Source organism: Pan paniscus, chromosome 6 (genome assembly GCF_029289425.2).
Source record: "Pan paniscus chromosome 6, NHGRI_mPanPan1-v2.0_pri, whole genome shotgun sequence".
Taxonomy (NCBI): Eukaryota; Metazoa; Chordata; class Mammalia; order Primates; family Hominidae; genus Pan; species Pan paniscus.
Window position 1 is genome coordinate 103278492 of NC_073255.2, and position 24652 is coordinate 103303143.

General features: G+C 37.5%; 2 long non-coding RNA genes across 2 annotated transcripts in view; one reads left to right on the forward strand and one right to left on the reverse strand.

The window, feature by feature from the left end:
* LOC134730802 (uncharacterized) overlaps positions 1-24652 on the reverse strand; it is a 767202-nt gene that overhangs the window by 64077 nt on the left and 678473 nt on the right. Inside the window, exons 5-6 of the long non-coding RNA XR_010112768.1 lie at positions 21471-21609; positions 20454-20590 (exon numbers count right to left, since the gene is read on the reverse strand). This is a non-coding gene — a long non-coding RNA (uncharacterized LOC134730802). The remainder of the gene's footprint in view (positions 1-20453; positions 20591-21470; positions 21610-24652) is intronic.
* The window catches only part of LOC130541712 (uncharacterized), a 68221-nt gene that overhangs the window by 2265 nt on the left and 41304 nt on the right, over positions 1-24652 (forward strand). The gene's annotated exons all lie outside the window — the stretch shown is intronic.

Genomic DNA, 24652 nt, shown 5'->3' on the forward strand with positions numbered 1-24652 from the left:
CTGTGGTTCCAGACCCTGGCATACCTGGGCTACTGGGGGCTGGGAGCTGGCAGGAGCCCCGCCTCCTACCTAGTTGGTGGAATGGGAGCCCCTCACTCCCTGGTGCAGCTGCAGTTGCATAGCCAAGGCTACAAACCTGGGCACCTCTGCACCCTTGGGGTCCTGGGAAGCCACCCGTATCCCGCAGGTTCCCTGCTTCCATTACCTGGGTTCCTCTGCTCCCAGCGCCTGCTCTGATTTCAGATCAAAGTTGAGGATGAGCTCAGGCGCTGTGGCGACCTGGCCGGTTGCGCGCACACTCAGGGCAGCACTGATATGCCAGCCCCCTGCTGCCTCAGCCCTCTCCAGACTTTGGGTGCTGACTAGCATGGGAGGGAGGCTGCTGGAGATGCCGAAGGCAGCTCAGGGTGGGCCTGCAGGCACCCGTAGACATGAACAGTCTGGGTGCCCTGGATGACATGTAGATGGCAGCAGGAGGCAGACAGGCTCCTGGGCAGAAAGGGGTGGATCCCTGGTGAAGCCTCACCTTCAGGCGAGAAATGGCCTATGGCATGGGGACCAGGCTGTAAGTTCCAGGTGGAGTCTGTGGCTTGAAGTGAAAACTTCTGGTGCTTTTTCCAGGCCTTCCCATGGCCACCCATAGACCAATTAGCATGCACGGCCTCCTATCTGAAACCTATAAGCCACCCCCACCCCCGACTCAGCCAGACTCACAAAGACGTCCGAACGACCTGCCTGCAGATAGCAGCTACACACTCACTCAGGATCTCCTCTTTGCTAAGAACTGCATATTCCTTCGGATGACCTGCCAGTGGAAAGGAACTACCCACTTCAGGCCTCCTGAGAGCTGTGCTGTTGCTTTATAAAGCACCTCTTGCCTTTGCTCACCCTCCAGTTTTCTGTGTACCTCAGTCTTCCTAGATGCGGGACAAGAACTTGGAATCTGCTGAATGGTGGGAATGAAAGAGTTGTAACACAAACAGGGCTGAAACAGACACCCCCCTCCCCTACCCCTGACTCGCCATATTGCAAATGACAAAGAGAGCAGAGCTGCAGCCCTTCGGAAAGCCCAGACCTAGCTCATGCACCCCTTGCCACTCCACACCTGGCTCACCCTTGTAGATCCGGGCTGGCAGCATGAGCCAGGCACAGCCTGCCAGGCCGAGTGGGTGGTGGAAGGAGCCCAGCAGGCCTGAGCAAAACTTAGGCAAAGGTGCCACTGGCCGTAGAGACTTCAGGCTGGAAAAGTGACACCCTAAGGATCCTAGGACAATAATTTATTATCTTAAATAATGGGATATATTTTGTATGACACATATATGATATCCTATGAATTTCAGTCAGGGTTGTGCCAGTTAATGTTCAAAAACCTATTTTTCAGGAGAAAAGCATCCACGATCTTTTGTTGATTTCTATGGTGTAAATACTCCCAGCAAAGCCACTTTTTAACTGTCAGCAAGGCATCTTCAAATACTGAATTGGAAGTAGATATGGAACATACCATGGGCTCTCAAAAGCAGGCGTAAGTCTACTCCAGCAACCCCTGATCTTAACTCACCATCCATGCTTTTCTATGCCTAGAATATCTTACCATTAGGTCTGGGCACAAAAACTTAATACACCTATGTAATTTCTACATGATTTTGTTAATTACATTTTTGCTTAAGATGAAATGATCAGTACCTATGGCACCTTAATAACTTCACAAAGTCATTAAGCTAGAAAATTGTATATATGATTGAGATGCAGATTGGCCTTTTGAAATTTTAATATAACATACTCATTTGCTTGAGAAAAAAATTATTTTGTAATAAGACTTCATCTATTACACAGAGATGTGGTACACAGTAAAGAAGTAAACAGCTAATTTTTGGTGCAACTGACTTCATTTGTATGTTATCATTGTTCCCACTTCTTCACTATCAGTGTTTTCCAGGCTCTGTGTTTGACCCTTAAATCATATAATTCTACACACCCAGAACATTAAAATAAAATTAGGAAACTGGCTTTAATCACTACATGAAATCCTTTGGTATCAATATGTTCTGATTTTATCCTTAGCCTTAATTTTTTTGCCTCTTCTGCTGTTATATTTTTTCTAGTTTTATATGTTGTATCCAAAATCCCTTAAAATCACTATGTAACTTATAAGGAGAGGTATAAGTATACAAATTAAGTTAAAAACCTGGCCGGGCGCGGTGGCTCACGCCTGTAATCCCAGCACTTTGGGAGGCCGAGGCGGGTGGATCACGAGGTCAGGAGATCGAGACCATCCTGGCTAACACGGTGAAACCCCGTCTCTACTAAAAATACAAAAAATTAGCCGGGCGTGGTAGCGGGCGCCTGTAGTCCCAGCTACTCGGGAGGCTGAGGCAGGAGAATGGCGTGAACCCGGGAGGCGCAGCTTGCAGTGAGCCGAGATCGCGCCACTGCACTCCAGCCTGGGCGACAGAGCGAGACTCCGTCTCAAAAAAAAAAAAAAAAAAAAAAAAAAAACCTTTCTCATACAGTTGATCCTCATTACTTATGGATCGTATATTTGCAAAGTTTGCCTATTCACTAAAAGTTGTTTGTAACCTTCATGTCAACACTCATGTTTTCACAGTTATTTGTGAAATGCACAGAACTGTGACAAATTTGAGTCACCTGATGCAAATGTTCCCAGATGACATCAAATAAGGTGACACTATGCCTTCCTTGCTTCAGGTCTCAGACTATAGAACAAGTATCTTTTTCAAGATGTACTTAATGCCAGGTTTTCACATTTTAATGCTTCTTGGGGCAATTTTGTTGTTTAAAATGGCCAACAAGAGTAGTACTGAAGTACTTTCTGGTGTTCCTAAGTATAGGAAGACTGTGATGTGTCCTAATGAGAAAATACATGTGCCACATAAACTGTTCAGGCATGAGTTATGTGCAGTTGGCTGTGAGCTCAATGTGAATTAATTGATAATAGAGTACATATAAGAATGTGTTTAGCCCTGTACTCACAAGGTTTATTATTTACTCATAAGGTTTATAATCTATTTGTTGAACTTCTATTTAAATGAGATACTTAGGATTATTTTAAATTATATTTTCACTATTGCTTAAGCTGATCATTTTAAAATTATAATCTTCCTAGTTAGGAAAATGGAAATTAGAGCAAGAGTTAGTGGAAAAATCATTTAAAAAGTCTTCATTCCATTTCTGCAACATCATACAACAAGATTGGCCCAGAGGCAGTGGAGCAAGATAGTGGAATAGAAGCCAGCACCATTCATAACCTGTGCTGTAACACCAAATTTTAACAACTATCTGCACACAGAAAAGTACAATCACGAGAGCCAAAAATCAGGTGAGCAATCACAGTACCTGGTTTTAACTTCGTATCATTGAAAGAGGCATTGAGGAGGTTCTGAGAGACAGTCTTGAACCACAGATGCCACCACAGAGTATGTACATTTGGCGGAAAAAGAGCACAGTGAATGGGGGTTATTACCTTGAACTCAGTTTTGCCATGTCATAGCAGAGAACAAAGCTGAACTGAGCTCAGCCAGTGACCACACACAGAGGGAGCATTTAGACCATATCTAGCCAGAGGAGAGTCATCCATTCCATTGGTCAGAACTTGAGTTTCTTGGAAAGTCTCACAACCACAGGTCATAGTGCTCTGGGTCACTAAACAAACTGAAAAGGCACTCTAGCACTCAGGGACTGATTCCTAGGCAACTCCTTGTGCTGGGCTGAAAGCCAGAGGACTAGGGTGGCATGTGACCTAGGGAGACACTAGCTGAGGTAGCTAAAGAAGGGCTTGCATCACTCTAACCCAACTCCAAGCTGTGGAGCTCGCAACAACAAAAGTGTCTCCTTCCTTCTGCTTAAGTGGAAGAAAGCAAAGACTGGAAAGGATTTTTTCTTGCATCTTGGATACCAGCTCAGTCACGGTAGGACAGGGCATCTGGCAGAGTCGTGAGACCCTTATTCCAGGCCCTAGGGATTCATCACTGTTGACTAAACAGCCCCTGGGCCCTGAGTAACCACCAGTGATACCCAGGTAGTATGCCATGGGCCTTGTGCTCTAAGGCATGCTGGCTACAGGTGTGATCCAGCATGTTACTGGTTGTGATGGCTACAGTGAAAGACTCCTTCTGTTTGAGAAAAGCAGAGGAAAAATTAAATGGGACTTTGTCTTGCACTTTTGCTACCAGCTTGGCTACAGTGGGGTAGAGCAACATGGAGGTTTTGGGGTCCTTGAGTTTAGGGCCAGATTCTTGGACAGCACTTCTAGACGTGACCTGGGCCAGTGGTTAGCCCACTACCCTGAAGGGTGAGTCCCAGACCTGACAGTATTCACCACAAGCTGATTGAAGAGCCCTTGAGCTTTAAGTGAACTTCGGTGGTGGCCTGGAAGAACTTCCTTGTGGGCCTATGGTGGTGGTGCCCACAGGAGAGGCTCCTCTGTCTGTGGAAAGGGGAGGGAAAAGCTGGAAAGACTTTATATTGTGGTTTGAGTGGCAGCTTAGCCACGGTACAATATAACATCAAACAGATTTTTAAGGTTTTTGACTCTTAATACCTGGCTTCCCGAGAGCATATGTGGACCCGCCTGGGGCCTGGGAGAACTCACTGCCCTAAAGGAAGGGCACAAACACGGATGGCTTAGACACCTACTGATTGTAAAGCCCTAGGGCCTTCAGTGAACACAGGTGGTAGCAAGTAGTAGTTACAACAGGTCTTGGGCAAGCTCCAGTGCTGTCCTGGCTCAGGTCTGACCCAGTGCAGTGTCAGTGGTGGTGGCCACATGTGTGCTTGAATCACTACACCCCCAGTTCCATGTGGCTTAGCAGAGAGAGAGAGAGACTCTGTTTGGGGAAATTAGGATGGAAGAATAAGTGTCTCTGTCTGGCAATCTAGAGAATCCTGGAATTTATCCAAGACCACAAAGGCAGTACCTCTACCAGTGTGAAAAACCACAGCAATATTGAGGTCTAATTCTCTTTGAATACCTGGAAAGCCTTCTCAAGGAAAATGGTGACAAACAAGCCCAGACAGTGAAGACTACAATAGATACCTAACTCTTCAATTCTCAGACATCTACAAAGATCAAGATTATCCAGGAAAACATGACTTCACAAAACAAACTAAATAAGGCATCAGGGACTAATCCTAGAGAAACGGAGACATGCAACCTTTCAGAGAGAATTCAAATTAGCGGTTTTGAGGACACTCGAATAAATTCAAGATAACACAGAGAAGAAATTCAGAATTCTATCAGGTAAGTTTAACAAAGATATTAAAATAATTTAAAAGAATCAACAGAAATTCTAGAGTTGAAAAATCCAGTTGACATACTGAAGAATGCAGATGTCTTTTAATAGCATAATTCATTGAGCAGAACAAAGATTTAGTGAGTTTGGAGACAGGCTATATGAAAATAGTCAGAGGAGATAAAAGAAAAAAAGAATAAAATACAATGAGGCATGCCTATGAGATCTAGAAAATAGCCTCAACAGGGCAAATCTAAGAGCTATTGACCTTAAAGAGGTGGTAGAAAAAGAGATAGGGGTAGAAAGTTCATTAAAAGGAATAAGATCAGCGAATTTCCCAATCCTAGAGAAAAATATGAATATACACATATGAGAAGTTTATAGAACACCAAGCAGTTTTAACCCAAAGAAGACTATCTCAAGGCATTTAATAATCAAACTCCCAAAGATCAAGTATAAAGAAAGGAACACAAAATCAGCAAGAGAAACTAATAACATAAAATGGAGCTCCAATATGTCTGGCAGCAGACTTTTCAGTGGAAATGTTACAGACCAGGACAGTTGCATGACATATTTAAAGTGCTGAAGTAAAAAAAAAAAACAAAAAACTTTTACCCTATAATAGTATACCAAGTCTAGTTATCCTTCAAGCATGAAGAAGAAATAAGTACTTTCCAAGACAAATAACATGAGACTTATCCTACAAGAAATGCTAAAGGGAGTTCTTCAATCTGAATGAAAGGGATGTTAATGAACAAGAAAAAAAATATCATCTGAAGGTAAATAACTCACTGGAAATAGTAAGCAATTGGAAAACACAGATTATGATAACACTGTAATTGTGGTGTATAACCTTCTCTTATCTTAATCCTTTTCCTGTTTGCCCCAAGAATACTCACTGGCAGCACTTGTGGCTGCAGTGGTTATCCTGAGATAACTATGCCATGAAATATCTCACTTTTATTATTATTTTCACATGGCTTTAGTACACTAACCTTGAAAACCCTATTTATATCATTCTCTGTTTTCAGTAGTGGTCTTTCCATTTACAAAATATAGTAATTCTCAATCACTAAAAATGTCAAATCTTAGAAAATGTAGCATTCCTATGTGTGATGTTAACATCATTCTTGAATAGTTGTTGGCTGAAGATTCATTTGATGAATTTGGTTTTTTTCTGAAATAGACGATTCTGATGATTCAGATAATTCTAATGTTAGTTCTGTTTAGGAAATAGTTTTTTAATACTTTATTTTCACATTTAAGGAAGGAAAGAAGGAAGAGAAGACTACCAAACAACCAGAAAAAAAAAATAACAAAATAGCAGGAGTAAGTCCTTACTTATCAATGATACCATTGAACATAAATGGGACTAAACTCTCCAATCAAAAGTCATAGAGTAGGGGAACGGATTTTTTAAAAAGACTCATTGATGTGTTGCCTACAAGAAACACACTTCCCCTATAAAGAAACACAGAGACTGAAAATAAAGGGATGGAAAAACATAGTCCATGCCAATGGAAACAAACAACAAAAAAAGCAGAAGTAGCTATACTTATATCAGACAAAATAGGTTTGGGAAAAAAACTACAATAAAAGACAAAAAAGGACATTATGTAATGATAAAGAGGTCCATTTAGCAACAGGATATAACCACTATAACTATATATGTAGTCAACACTAGAACACTCACATATAAAGAAAATATTATGAGAGAGAGAGAAAGAGAGAGAGAGACAAAGAGAGAGACCTGAATACAATAATGGCTGGAGACTTCAACATTCCACTTTTGGTTTTAGACAGATGTCCCAGACAGAAACTCAAGTAAGAAATATCAGACTTAATCTGCAGTATAGAAAACATAAACCTAATAGATATTTACAGAAAATTTCATTCAATAGCTGCAGAATGCACATTCTTCTCCTCAGCACATATATCATGCTCGAGAATAGACCATGTTAGTTCACAAAACAAGTATTAAAACATTCAAAAATATAGAATTTTTTTTTTTTTTTTGAGAGGAGCCTCGCTCTGTCACCCAGGCTGGAGTGCAGTGGTGCCATCTCCGCTCACTGCAAGCTCCACCTCCCAGGTTCTCCTGCCTCAGCCTCCTGAGTAGCTGGGACTACAGGCACCCGCCACCATGCCCAGCTAATTTTTTGTATTTTTAGTAGAGACGGGGTTTCACTGTATTAGCCATGATGGTCTCGATCTCCTGAGCTCGTAATCCGCCCGCCTCAGCCTCCCAAAGTGCTAGGATTACAGGCATGAGCCACCACGCCCTGCCAAAAATATTGAAATTTTATCAAGCATCTTCTGACCACAATGGAATAAAACTAGATATCAACAGCTAGAGGAATTTTGGGAACTATACTAACACATGGAAATTAAACAATATGAGCCTGAATGACTAGTGGGTCAATAACAAAGTAAAAAATAATTGAAAAATTTCTTGAAACGAGTGATAATGAAAACACAACATATCCAAACCTATGAGATACAGCAAAAGCAGTACTAAGAGGGAGATTTATAGCTATAATGGCCTGTATCAGAAAAGAAGTAAAACATCCAATAAATAACCTAAGAATGCATCTTAAAGAACTAGAAAAAGAAGAGCAAATTGAACCCAGAATTATTAGAGGAAAAGAACTGACAAAGATTAGAGCAGAAGTAAATGAATTTGAAATGAAGAAAATAATACAAAAGGTCAACAAAACAAAAAGCTATTTTTTTTGAAAGAAAACAAAATTGACAAACCTTTCGATAGACTAAGAAAGAAAAAAGAGAGAAGACAGAAATAAATAAAATCAGAGTTGAAAAATGAGACATTAAAACTGATACCTCAGGAATTCAAAGGATCATTAGTGGCTACTATGAGCAACTATGGCAAATAATTTGAAAAATCTAGCTTTAATTGATAAATTTCAAATGGATGAATTCCTAGACACATATAATCTACCAAGATTGAACCGTGAAGTAATCCAAAACATGAACAGACTAATAACACTTAATGAGATGGAAGCTGTGATAAAAAGTCTCCCAGCAAACAAAACCTGGGACCCAATGGCTTCACTACTAAATTCTACAAAACATTTAAAGAAGAACTAATACCAATCCTACTCAAACTATTCAAAAAAAAATAGAGGAGGAGGGAATACTTCCAAACTCAGTCTATAAAGCCAATATTACTTTGATACCAAAACCAGATAAAGACACACACACACAAAACCAAAACTGAAGGCCAGTATCTCTCAGGAATATCAATGCAAAATCTTCAATAAAACACTAGCAAAACAAATTGAACAACACAGTAAAAAGATCATTCATAGCAACCGAATGGGATTTATCCCAGAGATGTGATAAAGGTTCAAAACACTCATATTAGTCAATGTAATACATTATACCAACAGAAAAAAGGAGAAAAACCATATGATTGTTTCAACTGATGCTCAAAAATCATTAAGATTCAACATCCTTTCATAATGTAAATTCTCAAAAAGCTGGGTATAGAAAGAACATACTTCAACATAATAGCCATATTCCACAGATCCACAGCTAGTATAGTAGTCAATGGGGAAAAACTGAAAGCCTTTTCTCTAATATCTGAAACAAAAAGATGCCCACTGTCACCACTGTTGTTGAACATAGTCCTAAAAGTCCTAGCTAGAGCAATCAGAGAACAGAAAGATATAAATGGGATCCAAATTGAGAAGAACTAGTTGAATTATCCTTGTTTTCAGATTATATAATGTTATATTTAGAAAACCTAAAGAGTCAACCAAAAAACTATTAGAACTGATAAATGAATTCAGTAACACTGTAGGATACAAGATAAACATACAAAAATCAGTAGCATATTTATACACCAACAGTGAACAATCTGAAATATAAATAAAGAAGTAATAAAGTAATCTAATTTACAATAGCCAAAAATAAACTTAAATACTTAGGAATTAACCAAAACAAAGTGAAAGATCTCTATAATAAAAACTATATAATACTGATAAAAGAAATTGAAAAGAACACCAAAAAATGGAAAGATATTCTATGTTCATGGACTGAATGAATCGATATTGTTAAAATGTCCACACTATGCAAAGCAATCTACAGATTCAGTGCAATCCCTATCAACATATCAATGACATTCTTCCCAAAAACAGAAAAAAAAAAATTCTAAAATTATTTGGAACCACAAAAGACCCAGAATAGCCAAAGCTCTCCTGAGCAAAAAGAGGACAACTAGAGAAATTACATTACCTGACTTCAAATTATACTACAGAGCTATAGTAAACAAAACACCATGCTATTGGCATAAAAACAGACATATAGACCAATGGAATACAATATAGAACCCAGAAACAAATCCACACACCTATAGTGAACTCATTTTTGACAAAGGTGCCAAGAATATAGATTGTAGAAAGGACAGTCTCTTTATTATAATAAATGTTGCAGATAAAACTTTATATCCACATGAAATTGAATGAAACTAGGCCCCTAACTCTCAGTGTAAACAAAAATCAAATAAAAGTGAATAAAGGCCTTAAATCTAAGACATCAAACTATAAAACTGCTACAAGAAAACATTGGGGAAACTCCAGGATGTTGGTCTTGGCAAAAATATCTTGAATAATACCCCACAACCATAGGCAACCAAAGCAAAAATGTGCAAATGGGATCACATCAAATTTAAAGGCTTCTGCACATTGAAGGAAACAATCAAAAAAATGAAGAAGCATAAGAGGCAAATGACAGAACGGAAGAAAATACTTTCAGACTACCCATCTCATATGGCTTGGCTCTATGTCCCCATCCAGATCTCAATTTGTACCTCCCATAATTCCCTTGTGTTGTGGGAAAGACCTGGTGGGAGATAATTGAATCATGGGAGTGGATCTTTCCCATAGTGTCCTTGTGATAGTGAAAAAGCCTCATGAGATCTGATGGTTGTAAAAATGGGAGTTTTCCTGCACAAGCTCTCTCTTTGCTTTCTGCCATCCACGTAGGATGTGACTGGCTCCTCCTTTCCTTCTGCCATGATTGTGAGGCCTCCCCACCCATGTGAAACTGTAAGTCCACTAAGCTTCTTTCTTTTGTAAATTGCCCAGTCTTGGGTATGTCTTTATCAGCAGTGTGAAAACAGACTAATACAGTAAATTGGTACCAGTAGAATAGGGTGTTGCTGAAAAGATACCCAAAAATGTGGAAGCCATTTTGGAACTGGGTAACAGGCAGGGGTAGGAACAGTTTGAAGGGCTCAGAAGAAGAGAGGAAAATGTGGGAAAGTTTGGAACTCCCTAGAAACGTGTTGAATGGCATTGACCAAAATGCTGATAATGATATGGACAGTAGGGTCCAGGCTGAGGTGGTCTCAACTGGAGATGAGAAAATTGTTGGTAACTCGTGCAAAAGTGACTCATTATGTTTTAGCAAAGAGACTGGAGACATTTTGCCCCTGACCTACAGATTTGTAGAACTTTGAACTTGAGGGAGATGGTTTAGGATATCTGGTGGAAGAAATTTCTAAGCACCAGAGCATTCAAGAGGTGACTTGGGTGCTGTTTAAAGGTATTCAGTTTTAAAATGGAAACAGATCATAAAAGTTCCGAAATTTTGCAGCCTGACAATGCAATAGAAAAGAAAATCCCGGTCGGGCACCATGGCTCACACCTGTAATCCCATCACTTTGGGAGGCCGAGATGGGCAGTTCACAAGGTCAGGAGTTTGAGAGCAGCCTGGCCAATATGGTAAAACTCTGTCTCTACTAAAAATACATAAATTAGCCAGGCGTGATGGCGGGTGCCTTTAGTCCCAGCCACTCAGGAGGCTGGGGCAGGAGAATTGCTTGTAGCTGGGAAGTGGAGGTTGCAGTGAACCAAGATCACGCCACTGCCCTCCACCCCGGGTGATAGAGTAAGACTCCATTAAAAGAAAAAAAAAAGTAAAGTAAATTCCATTTTCTGAGGAGAAATTCAAGCTGGCTGCAGAAATTTGCATAAGTAATGAGGATCCTAATGTTAATCACCAAGACAATGAAGAAAATGTCCCAGGGCATGTCAGAGACCTTTGCAGCAGCCCTTACCATTGCAGGCCCAGAGGTTTAGGAGGAATAATGGTTTCATGGCCCAGGCTCAGGGTCTCTCTGCTGTGTGCAGTCTAGGGACTTGGTGCCCTGTGTCCAAGACACCCTAGCCATGACTGAAAGGGGCCAAGGTTATAAATAATTATAACAGCTTGGGCTGTTGCTTCAGAGAGTGGAAGCTCCAAGCCTTGTCAGCTTCCATGTGGCGTCTAGCCTGCCAGTGAATAGGAGTCAAGAATTGAGGTTTGGGAACCTCCACCTGGATTTCAGAAGATATATGGAAATGCCTGGATGCCCAGGTATAAATTTGTTGCAGGGGCAGGGCCCTCATGGAAAACCTCTGCTAGGGCAGTGCAGAAGGGAAATGTGGGGTCGGAGACCCCACACAGAGTCACTACTAGGTCACCGTGTAGTGGAGCTGTGAGAAGAGGCCACTGTCCTCCAGGCACCAGAATAGTAGATCCACTGACAGCTTGCACCATGCATCTGGAAAAGCCACAGACACTCGATGCCAGCCCATGAAGCAGCTGGGAGGGAGGCTCCACTCCTGCAAAGCAACAGGAGTGGAGCTGCCGAAGGCCATGAGAACCCACCTCTTGCATCAGTGTGACCTGGATGTAAGCAAGGAGATCATTTTGGAGCTTTAATATTTGACTGCCCCACTGGATTTTGGACTTGCATTGGGCCTGCAGCCTCTTTGTTTTGGCCAATTTCTCCCATTTTGAATGCCTGTATTTACCCAATGCCTGTACCCTCATTGTATCTAGGAAGTAACTACCTTGCTTTTGATTTTATGGCTTATAGGAGGAACGGACTTGCCTTGTCTCAGATTAGACGTTGGACTGTGGACTTTTGAGTTAATGCTGAAATGAGTTGAGACTTTGGGGGACTGTCAGGAAGGCATGATTGGTTTTGAAATGTGAAGACATGAGATTTGGGAGAAGCCAGAGGTGGAATGATATGGCTTGGCTCTATGTCCCCACCCAAATCTCATCTTGTTGCTCCCATAGTTGTGGTAGAGACCCAGTGGGAGTTAATTGAATCATGGGGGTGGTTCTTTCCCATACTGTTCTTATGATAGTGAATAAGTTGCATGAGATCTGATGGTTTTAAAAATGTGAGTTTCCCTGCACAAGCTCTCTCATTGCCTGCCATGTAATATGTGGCTTGCTCCTCCTTGCCTTCTGTCATAATTGTGAGGCCTCCCCAGCCATGTGGAACTGTAAATCTATTAAGCCTCTTTCTTTTGTAAACTGCCCAGTCTTGGGTATGTCTTTATCAGCAGAGGGAAAATGGACAAATATACCACCTGACAAAGGATTAATAACCAAGATATATAAGGAGCTCAAACAACTTTATAGGAAAATAATTTAATAATTCAATTTAAAAATGGGCAAAGTATTTGAATGGACATTTCTGAAAGAAGACATACAAATAAATGGAAGCAGATGTAAGAAAAGGTGCTCAGAGTAATGTGAATCAAGCTACAATAAAATATCATGTCACTCTAGTTAAAATGGATTATAGACAAAAGAGGCAATACTGAATGCTGGAAATTATGTGGAGAAAAAGGAACCCTTGTACACTGTTGGTGGGAATGTAAATTAATACAACCACTGTGAAGAAGAGTTTGGAGGTTCTTCAAAAATTAAAAATAGAGCTACCATACAATTCAGCAATCCCACTGCTGGGTGTATACCCAAAATAAAGGAAATCACCATATCAAAGAGATATCTGCACTCCCATGTTTGTTGCAGCGCTGTTGACAATAGTGAAGATTTGGAAGCAACCTAAGTATCATCAACGGATGACTGAATAAAGAAAATGTGGTATTTATACACAATACAGTACTATTCTGACATAAAAAGGAATGATATCCTTTCATTTGCAGCAACATAGATGGTTCTGGAGGTCATTATGTTAAAGGAAATAAGCCAGGCACAGAAAGACAAATATCACATGTTCTCACTTATTTGTGGGATCTAAAAATCAAAACAGTTTAACTCATGGAGGTAGTAGAAGAATCATTACTACAGGCTGGGAATGGTAGTGTGGGGGTTGGGAGGGAAGGTGAGGATGGTTAATGGGTACAAAAAATAGAAAGAACATGTAAGATCTAGTATTTGATAGCACAACAGAGTGACTATAGTAAAAAATAATTTAACTTTACATTAATAAAAACTAAGAATATGACTGCATTGTTTGAAATACGAAGGGTAATTCCTTGAGCGGATGGACACCCCATTTTCCATCATACGATTATTATGCATTGCACGCCTGTGTCAAGATATCTGATGTACTCCATTAATATATACACCTGCTAGGTACCCACAAAAATAAAAACAAAGAATTGTCCCAAATCATTTTTAGCAAATGCAGTTATCAATTGGTTAGTTTTCTTTTTCCATTGATGTTCACATTCTCCACAAGACTGAAGCTATTCCATTTGTTTCTTATTTTTGTCAACACACTGTAACTGTGCTGACGAACTATCCTGTGTCTAATTATTGTGCTTTGTACCCGAGAGAGACTGCAAGGACATAGACACCACCATCACCAGGACAAAGCAATTCAGGGAAGCATGTCTTTGAATTCAAATTTCAATCACATTATTTTTTAATCATGAGATTAAAGATATGGACAAACAAGACCTAATGTGGGACCTGGAGACAGTGAGAGTGGGGTGTTTTGCAGATGTTTAAAAGTTACTGAGAATTACATGTATATACAAAGAAACTGTGCCTATTATCTCTCTGTGAATGCCTCCAAAGCAGCATTACCCAGACATATGGAACAGGTTTTTCTCTTCCCAGAAAGAAACTAAAATTTAAGGAGAAGAAATAGAACAAGCAGACAGAGAATTCATTTATTGTATGGCTCCTGTGGACCATATTGCACAGGGAATGACACTGGGTAAAACCCCCATGCAAAAGTGGCTTTTATAACTAACCAACTCAACCATATGTTTAAAGCATTTTAAATTTCCCTAGAGTTGACTCTCAGAAATAAAACCAAGGACTCTTTAGTTAGTCCAAAGAAGTTTAATGTAATTTTGAACAAATTTCTTACAGTCAAACATTTTCAAGGAGCCCAACGATCTACTAAAGAATTGAGATTACACTGCAACTCCTAAATCAGCAGAGACTATAATTATGCTTTAATTTTTTTATATTACCTAGCACTCTAGGGGAAAATTCTGGGTTTGTTTCAAAGGTTAGAAGGTAAGGATCAGAAAGCCTTTTCAACAGAATATCTTTTGTTTCTTAAATAGAAGGCACACATACACACAGATCGATTATTTTTCATGTGATTCAACAGCAACATATGATCTCCAGCGAACATCAATTTTTTAATAAAGGATGAGTGCAATATAAAGAGGAAAACTATTAAGTATTGCACAACAAGAGAAAAACAAAAGATATTTAGTACTTCTTTATGTACTCCAAAAGAAAGACTAGAACCATACCTGCTTTTCAGTTGTTTGATTGCCCCCACTGTATATATTTGCCCTTGTTTATAGTCTCCCAAATTTTCCTTCTTGGCAAACTTCATTTTCAGCAGCAGAAGGCAAATTAGACATGTAAAGGAGTCTCAGAGCAAAGCATGACAGAATGTCTTTGAATTCAAATTTCTCATTGTTGTTTTAATCATGAGATTAAGGATGTGCACAAATAAGACCTAGTGTGGAGCCCAGAGACAGTGAGAATGGGGTTTTTTTGCAGATGTGTAAAAGTTACCGAGAATTACTAGTGGACAAACCAAGATTGTTCCTGTTATCTCCAATAGAATGGACAAAAAATAGAAAGCTAACTTATTAATAACTATATTTATTATAAGTGATTTGGATGTATACTATATTTTTGCTGAAATTAAACAAAGGTAATTTATAAATTGATACATAAATTATCATGTTTTTTATTTTCTCAAAAAAGAAGAAAACCCCTCTGGGATAAGGGGAGGGTTGAAAATATTTTATGAAATGAAACTGTCTGGGTTTTTATGGTTCTCTGTTTTACGTTTAAGTCTTTAATCCATCTTGAGTTAATTTTTGTGTAAGGTATAATGAAGGGTTTCCATTTCAGTTTTCTGCATATGGCTAGCCAATTTTCCCAGCAACATTTATTAAATAGGGAATCCTTCCCCCATTTCTTGTTTTTGTCAGGTTTTTCAAAGACCATATGGTTGTAGATGTTATTTCTGAGGTCTCTGTTCTGTTCCGTTGGTCTATATGTCTGTTTTGGTACCAGTACCATGCCGTTTTGATTACTGTAGCCTTGTGGTATATAGTTTGAAGTCAGGTAGCATGATGTTTCCAGCCTTGGTCTTTTTGCTTAGGATTGTCTTGGTCATACGGGCTCTTTTTTGATTCCATATGAAATTTAAAGTAGGTTTTTCTAATTCTGTGAAGACAGTTGATGGTAATCTGATGGGAATAGCATTGAATTGATAAATTACATAGGGTAATATGGCCATTTTCACGATATTTATTCTTCCTATCTGTGACCATGGAATATTTTCCATTTGTTTGTGTCCTCTCTTACTTCCTTCAGCAGTGGTTTGTAGTTATCCTTGAAGAGGTCCTTCACTTTCCTTGTAAGCTATATCCCTAGATATTTTGTTCTCTTCGTGGCAATTGTAAATGGGAATTCATTCACATAAGCATGGGCAAAGACTTCATGAGGAAAACACCAAAAGCAATTGCAACAAAAGCCAAAACTGACAAATGGGATCTAACTAAACTAAAGAGCTTCTGCATAGCTAAAGAAACTAGCATCAGAGTGAACAGGCAACCTACAGAATGGGAGAAAAGTTTTGCAATCTACCCGTCTGACAAAGGTCTAATATCCAGAATCTACAAGGAACTTAAACAAATTTACAAGAAAAAAAAAAACAAACAACCCCTTCAAAAAGTGGGCAAATGATATATACAGCCACTTCTCAAAAGAAGACATTTATGTGGCCAACAAACACATTTAAAAAAAAGCTTATCGATGATCATTAGAGAAATGCAAATCAAAACCACAATGAGATAACATCAGTCAGAATGGAGATTATTTAAAAGCCAGAAAACAATAGATGTTGGTGAAGCTATGGAAAAATAGGAATGCTTTTACACCATTGGTGGGAATGTAAATTAGTTCAACTATTGTGGAAGACAGTGTGGCGATTCCTCAAGGATCTAGAACCAGAAGTACCATTTGACCCAGCATTCCTGTGACCGAGTATATACCCAAAGGATTATGAATCATTCTACAATAAAGACACATGTACCCATATGTTTATTGCAGCACTATTTACAAGAGCAAAGACATGGAACCAACCCAATGTTCATCAATAATAGACTGGATAAAGAAAACGTACATATATGCCATGGAATACTATGCAGCCATAAAAGAGATTGAGATCTTATCCTTTGCAGGGACATGGATGAAGCTGGAAACCATCATTCTCAGCAAACTAACACAGGAACAGAAAACCAAACACCACGTGTTCACACCCATAAGTGGAAGTTGAACAATGAGAACACATGGACACAGGGAGGGGAACAACACACACCAGGGCCTGTTTGGGGGTGTGGGGCAAGGGGAGGGAGAGCATTAGGACAAATACCTAATGCATGTGGGGCTTCAAACCTACATGACAGGTTGATAGGTGTGCAATAAATGACCATGGCCCATGTATACCTATGTAACAAATCTGCATATTCTGCAAGTGTATCCTGGAACTTAAAGATAAATAAAAAATAAATAAAATGAAACTGTCTGGAGTTGTTACTGCCTTTAAAAGGGATAGCACAGCTTATGTTGATAAAAATTGACATATATAGCCTTTCCTTACAATGTATAGAAATTGGTAGGAAGGAAGGAAAGGGAAAACTATTTTTAAAGCCTTTCTTATTCCCTCTGTGTTGCAAAAATGAAAAGATCACCTACTCTAGGACTCTATTATTAGAAGGAAGGAAAATCTTGGGGTAGTGGTCTTTCATTTTAGTAAGAATATTAATGATTACAGTTATCCTGTAAATCTCCTCCCCCATTTTTAGGGCAAGATAATAATAATTTTTAAGTCACAAAAATTTTGTGAGAAATAAATAATATTTTGTATACTAAACAAATTTGTATAAGTTAAACAAGGTATATAATTATTTGTTATCAATAGAAACAGATAATCATAGAAATGATCATAGCACAGTTCCCTGGGAATTGTTGCCCAAATGATATTTCTCCAGAATATCTGAAAATGATCTGTGAAAGACCTATTCAGTGATTCTTTTTATCTTTTAGTTTTGAGGATAATACCAATCTTTTGGGTTAGAAATGGGGTTAAACTATAAAGTATTTCACAAAGTTGTAAGCAGAAAGCTAGAAGAAATATGTTTATACTGTATGGGCTAATGTCCTAAATTTATAGAGAAAAAAATTATTCTGAACATATAAATTATAAACTCTAGATATTTATAATACAGATTCAGGGTTGGTAAACACTTTCAGAAAAAGGTCAGATAGTAAATATTTCAGGCTTGTGGGTCCCATATTCTCTGTGGCAACTACTCAACTGTGCCATTATGGTATGAAAGTAGCCATTGAGAATGTATTGAATAATGACTGTGGCAGCTTTTCAGTAAAACTTAATTTATAAAATCAGGCAGTTGTCCAGATATAGCCTATGGGCCATAGTTTATCAATCCTTGCTGTGGAGTAAAACTAATAGTGTAATTCTGGACAGTTTCCTGACATCAGACCAATATAAGACAATGGGATCTAAAAGTCCATCATGGGCTAGCATAATCAGGAATTCTATTAGAAACGAATTCCTTATTTATTTATTTCTTTATTTATTTAACAGGTGTTGAACACTGCTTAGTGGCAGATACTCTGCTATTACCTACGTAAAACAGACTTCCAGGGCGTGGGCTCTGCCTTCCAAAGAGAAACATGAATTGCATGATGACTGCTTGTTATACTTCAACAAAACTATAATGGAGGATAAAAAAGTATTTAAAGGCCCAATTAGAATGATCGAAGGATTATAAAGGCTTCTTTATGAAGATACACTTAAATAATTAGGACCCTATAATCTGGAAAGAATAATTAAGAGGTGACGTGTCTGATTTTATTAGAATTAACTTTATAGATGCTAATAGGTTACATGTGCTAATTTGTAGTCAAGATAGCTTGGGGAGTCTCTTGTTGAATGTTTTTGTGACTGCTAATAAAAAGACACAAACAATAATATGTCAGAAACAGAAATCAAAATTATAAGAAAAGTTCAATATTCAAAAAATCACATTTTTTGTGTGTCTTACAGAATTCTTTTATACACATATAATACTTTTTGCATTGCTATTATCCTAGATAAGATGTAATCCTTTCTCAATTAACATTGTAGCATATATTCTCATGTTGTCAGTCATTACAATGATCATTTCATTCAATTTTGGAATTCTCTTCTGATGTCTTTGACTTTTCACTGTAGAGTATATGTTACCCTTTGATGTATTTCTATGTCATTTTTTTTTTCAGCACAGACTTCTATCCACTGATATTCAAATCTTTATCTCAACTATCTTTTGCATTTTCATAGGTCACATATACCACAAACTCAACATGTCCTGGAAATAAACTATCATAATCGCTGTTCAAAGCTGTAAATTCCTTCTTTATTCCTCATCTTTCCAAATAGTGATATCATAAACCAAATTCTCAAGACAAGATTCAAAGGATTACTTTAGACTCTTTGTTTTCCCTCTCCTCTGATTCTGCAAATAATTGCATATTAAATTCTGTCATTTTACCCCCTGGGAATCAGTGCCTTAGTGTAGACAGTAACATTGCTTGCAGTGATTATTGCAAAAATCTCCTTTCTAGCCTCCTGTCTTCAATTCATCTTCCTCTCTGCTGCAGAATTATCATTCTAAATGTACATTTGATTATGTAATACCTAATTAAAATCCCCCATTGACTGTGAATAATAATCCAGACTATTTAATCACAAGTAAAATAAATCTTACCAAAACTGGATTTAAATTATTGGGGCTTTACCAATTTAGAAAGATGTTATGGAGATGACATGATCCCTGGCTTGAATGATGTTTTAAAATTTATTATCTCTGATTCTCTGTCATGGTTTTCTCTGTCTCAATCTCTCTCTCTCTTTTCTCTATTTTTTCCTTCAAAAAACTTTAAAACACTTGATTTTTTAGTTAAAGAATTAAAAGATTCAAAAAACACCTAAAAGTAATAGGTTTCAATACACAATTTGGAAATTATTGGAAAATTCTGCTTGGTTTTGTTCTCTGTCTCTTTCTCTGCTTTCTATCTTTCTCCCCTTTCATTATTAAAACATCCTAACCAATTCAATAAATGAGTATTTAAAAAGCTAAAAATACATCTAAGTATCTAGGGACAAAAGTTTATATAAGAAAGAAAATAATATGTTTAATGTTAGGAAAAGGAAGCTAACAGTCTGAAGATTGCTCAAGCTAAGACCACAGATATGTCTAGACTGAGCTAATTCCCACTGGAGGCTCCGCATTGTTAGACACTTAAGTGATTTTGATTATTTTTAGATATAATTTGTGTAAATTGATGTATATAATTTATATCACCATTTGAGTTATTCTAGTTTATTTTGATTATTTCTTTTTGTTGTTGTTGTTTAGCAGGTTAGTTAACATGCACCACAACTTCCTTCAATCATATCCTGTTAGATAAGAATATTAATAACAACACATGAAAAGTGACTTGGATATTAAAAATATATACATAGACCAATATAAAAATTCAGAAAACGAAAGTTGTATATACACATATATACACAAACACACACACTGCTAACTTATTATTTCATATATCTCAAACTATTTATTAGTGTTATATTCATGATTGCTAAGTTACTATTCTTAAAAGAAGTATACTTGAGAGTGCTAATTATTATGGGAATTCAATTCTCTGAAAATGAAGAAAAAGACCATTTTTAATTATAAAATGCAATTCCAAAGAGTTGTTTGTTAATTTTTTTGCGCCTCACACTGAGTTCTGAAGACATCTCTTACATAAAAGGAAGGGATTAATTCCAGTCTTGGGGCAGTCTTTAGGGAGAGACAAGAAATATCAACTTACATTTACAAAATGATGTTTCAGGGCCCTTTTGTTGAGGTCTCCACGCACCAGCTGATATAAGATGTTGAGTTACATATAAACACAGGGAAGAAGGGCCTGCACATATCTCTGTAGTAGATCTCTGCCTGATTGATCCACTAGACAAAGAAGTAATACTGTGTTAGTGGATAGCATTCATTGGTTCCCACAGTAATTCAAGTATTTATAGACATGCTTTTTCATTTTCCTTCATACCGAATCTTGAACCACTTAAATCCAGATTATACCAATTATCAAGTACAACTGTTTGAAATCAGGGTTCTTTGACAATACTTTAAAAGTTTTCTTTTAAACTATCATATGCATAGATGCTCAAAGACACCAGACTTGAATTTTCCCATGTAAAAATTATGTGAAAGACCCCTCTAATGGTCTACCTCCTCATATGTATAAAAATGTTATTATAGTTACAAAAAGAGACACAATCTGTTGCTTAAACAGTATTGTCTCCTTTTTAAAAATGGTTATTTTGAAATAGAATTGCAGCTGAATCATTAATAAATATCGCTACATAAAAATTTTACCACAATAAGCAAGCACCATGGGCATTTACCTGTGATTATTATGTTAGTACTTTACAATCCCTTAACTGAATAATTGAATAGAGATAAGAATACATAAATATATTTAATTTATTAGTCATCGTATTTGTCTGATTAGGCTTTATTTTTAACATTATAATACAGGGAGATCTTTGTGGAAATAACAATGAATATTTGCTACAACTGGGTATGACAGAGGTATGCTAAACTGGACCATATAGCTATAAATAAAAAAGAAAGGTAAGGTCATGTGAGCATCAGATTCATTTATATGGCATTAATTAACTGAATAATTACTACATTTATTTTAAAAATTCCTATGAGATAAAAAGTCATAGTAGATACAAGGTAGGTCTAAAACATTAACTCTGAACCTGAGAAATTAAAAATGAATAGCAACAGAATTAACAAAAACTTGGGTAATGCTATTAATTACCCAGGCGTGGTGGCACATGCCTGTAATCCCAGCTACTCGAGAGGCTGAGGCAGGAGAATCCCTTGATCCTGGGAAGCAGAGGTTGCAGTGAGCAGAGATCACACCATAGAACTCCAGCCTGGGCGGCAAGAGCAAAACTCTGTTTAAAAAAAAAAAAAAAAAAAATCACGTTGGTGAAGCATAGTGTTTTCAAACCAAATTATTGGAAAACTATGGTTACCAGGAGCAATACAAGGATTTTAAGACTTCGCTTTGAATTTTATGAATACTACGTATGTGTGTGTGTGTATAACTTAAAATTATATGAAAACATTCAAATTTATAATTTACTGCATATTAATACATTAGAGACCAGTAATATGTTAACTCATGCTTCAAATTTAATTGGCAAAGGACTTCTCATTTTTCTCCAGACCTTAAAATAAACGTCTCCAACTGTAAACCACATTAAAACGTATTTGAATTTATTATAATGTGTCATGGGTCTTCATTTGAATTTACATCTTCACATGGGCACCCATGTATTAATAAAATGTATGCATGAGTTCACGACCTAAACACACATACACCATGTTTCATTAAATGCTCAACGAGTCTCAGCCATGTATGCTGAGAGAACACTCATGTCAGGGAATAATAGTTTTTCAGTAAGAAGTAAACATCTAATATACTATGTTATCATAGACTTGTATCATTTCAACATTTAGAAATTCTATTTATTGTGTATTACTTATATTATTTTAATATTTAGGGTATAACGTTTGAGAGCAATTGATTAAATTTGCACTTAGAACTTATTATTTCACTTTAGTGTTTCTAAATCAACTTAGCTCAAAATCACGTGATTTTTTTTTTTTTTTTTTTTTTTTTGAGACAGAGTCTTACTCTGTTGCCCAGGCTGGAGTGCAATGGCGTGATCTTGGCTCACTGCAACATCTGCTTCCCAGGTTCAAGTGATTCACCTGCCTCAGCCTCTTGAGTAGCTGGGATTACAGGTGTCTGCCACCACTTCCAGCTAATTTTGTATTTTGTAGAGATGGGTTTCACCATGTTGGCCAGACTGGTCTCAAACTCCTGACCTCATGTGATCTGCCTGCCTCAGCCTCCCAAAATGCTGGGATTACAGGTGTGAGCCAACATGCCCAGCTAAAAGTAGGTGATAATGCCAAGAGATCTTAAACAAGATCCAGTTACTATGTTTTAAATATACAGAATTTTGCTGGATGATATATATAAGAAACTTATAGGATTGCTCTATGTAAGGAGTCCTTAGTTCTGGAAGGGATAGAAGTTCAATTTACTTTTGGTTGTATTGTATTGCATTGCATACTCATTTACAACATAGTTATTGTTTAAAATTATTACCATGTGCCTCCTGTAACAAATTAATTGTCTAGTGCAATGTGGCAAATGTTATAATTATGGATTTTTTTAATGTAATCTGAAATGACTTCATCGTAAGACTCCAAGGGTTCTTGAATCTAAACAACCAATATAAAGTAAATTTGAATCTGACATGCAAATGTTATTATCATTAACCATTTATATAGGAAAAAAATATATTTTTTGTCAGGAAATACATTTATAAAATGCATTTGAATATTTTCTTTCATATATGTCATCTGAGAATATAACTTTTAACAGCCATTTCCCATAACTGCTATAAGGCTTAACTTTGTAATATACTTTCACTTGTATTGGATCATTTAATTCTTCCAAGAAAAAAAAATGTGAGGTGGGAATTATACTCATTTTACAGTGAAGAAAACTGAGGCTCAGAGAAGTTGAGAGCTTCTGGTAAGACCAAAATATACTGTTCTGTTTTTCACAATATTTCCAGGGATGGAAGATGTACATATGAAAAAGAAATAGCACAAATTTGAAAGTACAAGACAAGCAAGCACAGTGCTTTCCACATAAGAAATTGAGAATTCTAAAAGTAATAAAGGAATGGAAGTTTAATTCCAGGAGCATCATGAGATGGACGTATGGCCTCAGCGCTCTGAACAGCAGCACTGACACCTGTTAGAACTTCTGCCTTAGTGCCACTAGATGTTTTTTGGGTTCCTTGTGTCTAAGTCCATGTCTTGGGATTCTTTCTACTATCCCTGTTCTGTTAGGATCAAAACCTTACCTGTCTTTGCTACTTACTGCCTAAAACACAATATGTATTCATTAATAAGTATCTGATAAATAAATTTCTGTTTTCTGTCATCAACCTAGAGATTGGTTTTATTTTCCTGAACCCTAAACAGATTATTGAGTTGTAGTTACGGATGCCATAATTGTTCTAATGCCAATAACTTATCTGCCCTCTTATACATTGTTTTCTCTTCACCGGTCCCCCACTGTCATGTTAAACTAACTGATGAAAATATAATCTATTCCTTTATGTATGTAACCTTCTTCACCTCTGCAATGCCCACCAATTTTTATTTGCCTTATTCTGAACTATTTAGGATATTGCATTCTCTCTGCTGCTCACGACTTCCTGAAGAGATTACAGCTTACTTCATTTACCAAATATCCATTGTGCTCATTTTATAAGTTCAATGCCAGGCCAGCTGTACCCCAAATGTCTCATCTGTGCTTATTTAAATAGACTGTGTCCAGGCCTGTCCTCAATCATGACACGGAGTGTAATTTGCCACACTGATTTGTGCAAAGGCGTTCCTCCAAGTGATATTTGACAAGAACATAAACATTATAGACAGCATTTTTTCAAACCTTTAGTATTCATGATGACACCTGACATTCTTGAGAATCACAAAGAAAAAAATGAATAATTTATCTTTGAATATCATTTCAGTAGAAGGATCATCTTGCAATGCTATATTTAGTAAATTAATATCAGCATATTCTCGCAAAAGTGTATATTCTGATGATTATGCTTTTCCTATATTCCGCCTGAAATATAGGTAATGTATGATGCTGTTAATACATACACAATAGCCAGCAATGGATAAAAGTTGTTTAAATTCCTCTAGAATTCCCCACCCACCCCCCTGCCAACCAATTCTACTCCAAGAGGAATCTGTGCCTCTTTTTTTTTTTTTTTTTGAGATGGGATCTCACTCTGTAGCTAAGTCTGTAGTGCGGTGGTGCAATCAGAGCTCACTGCAGCATTGATCTACTGAGTTCAAGTGTTCCTCCCGCCTCACCCCTCTGGCCCCAGCCTGTAG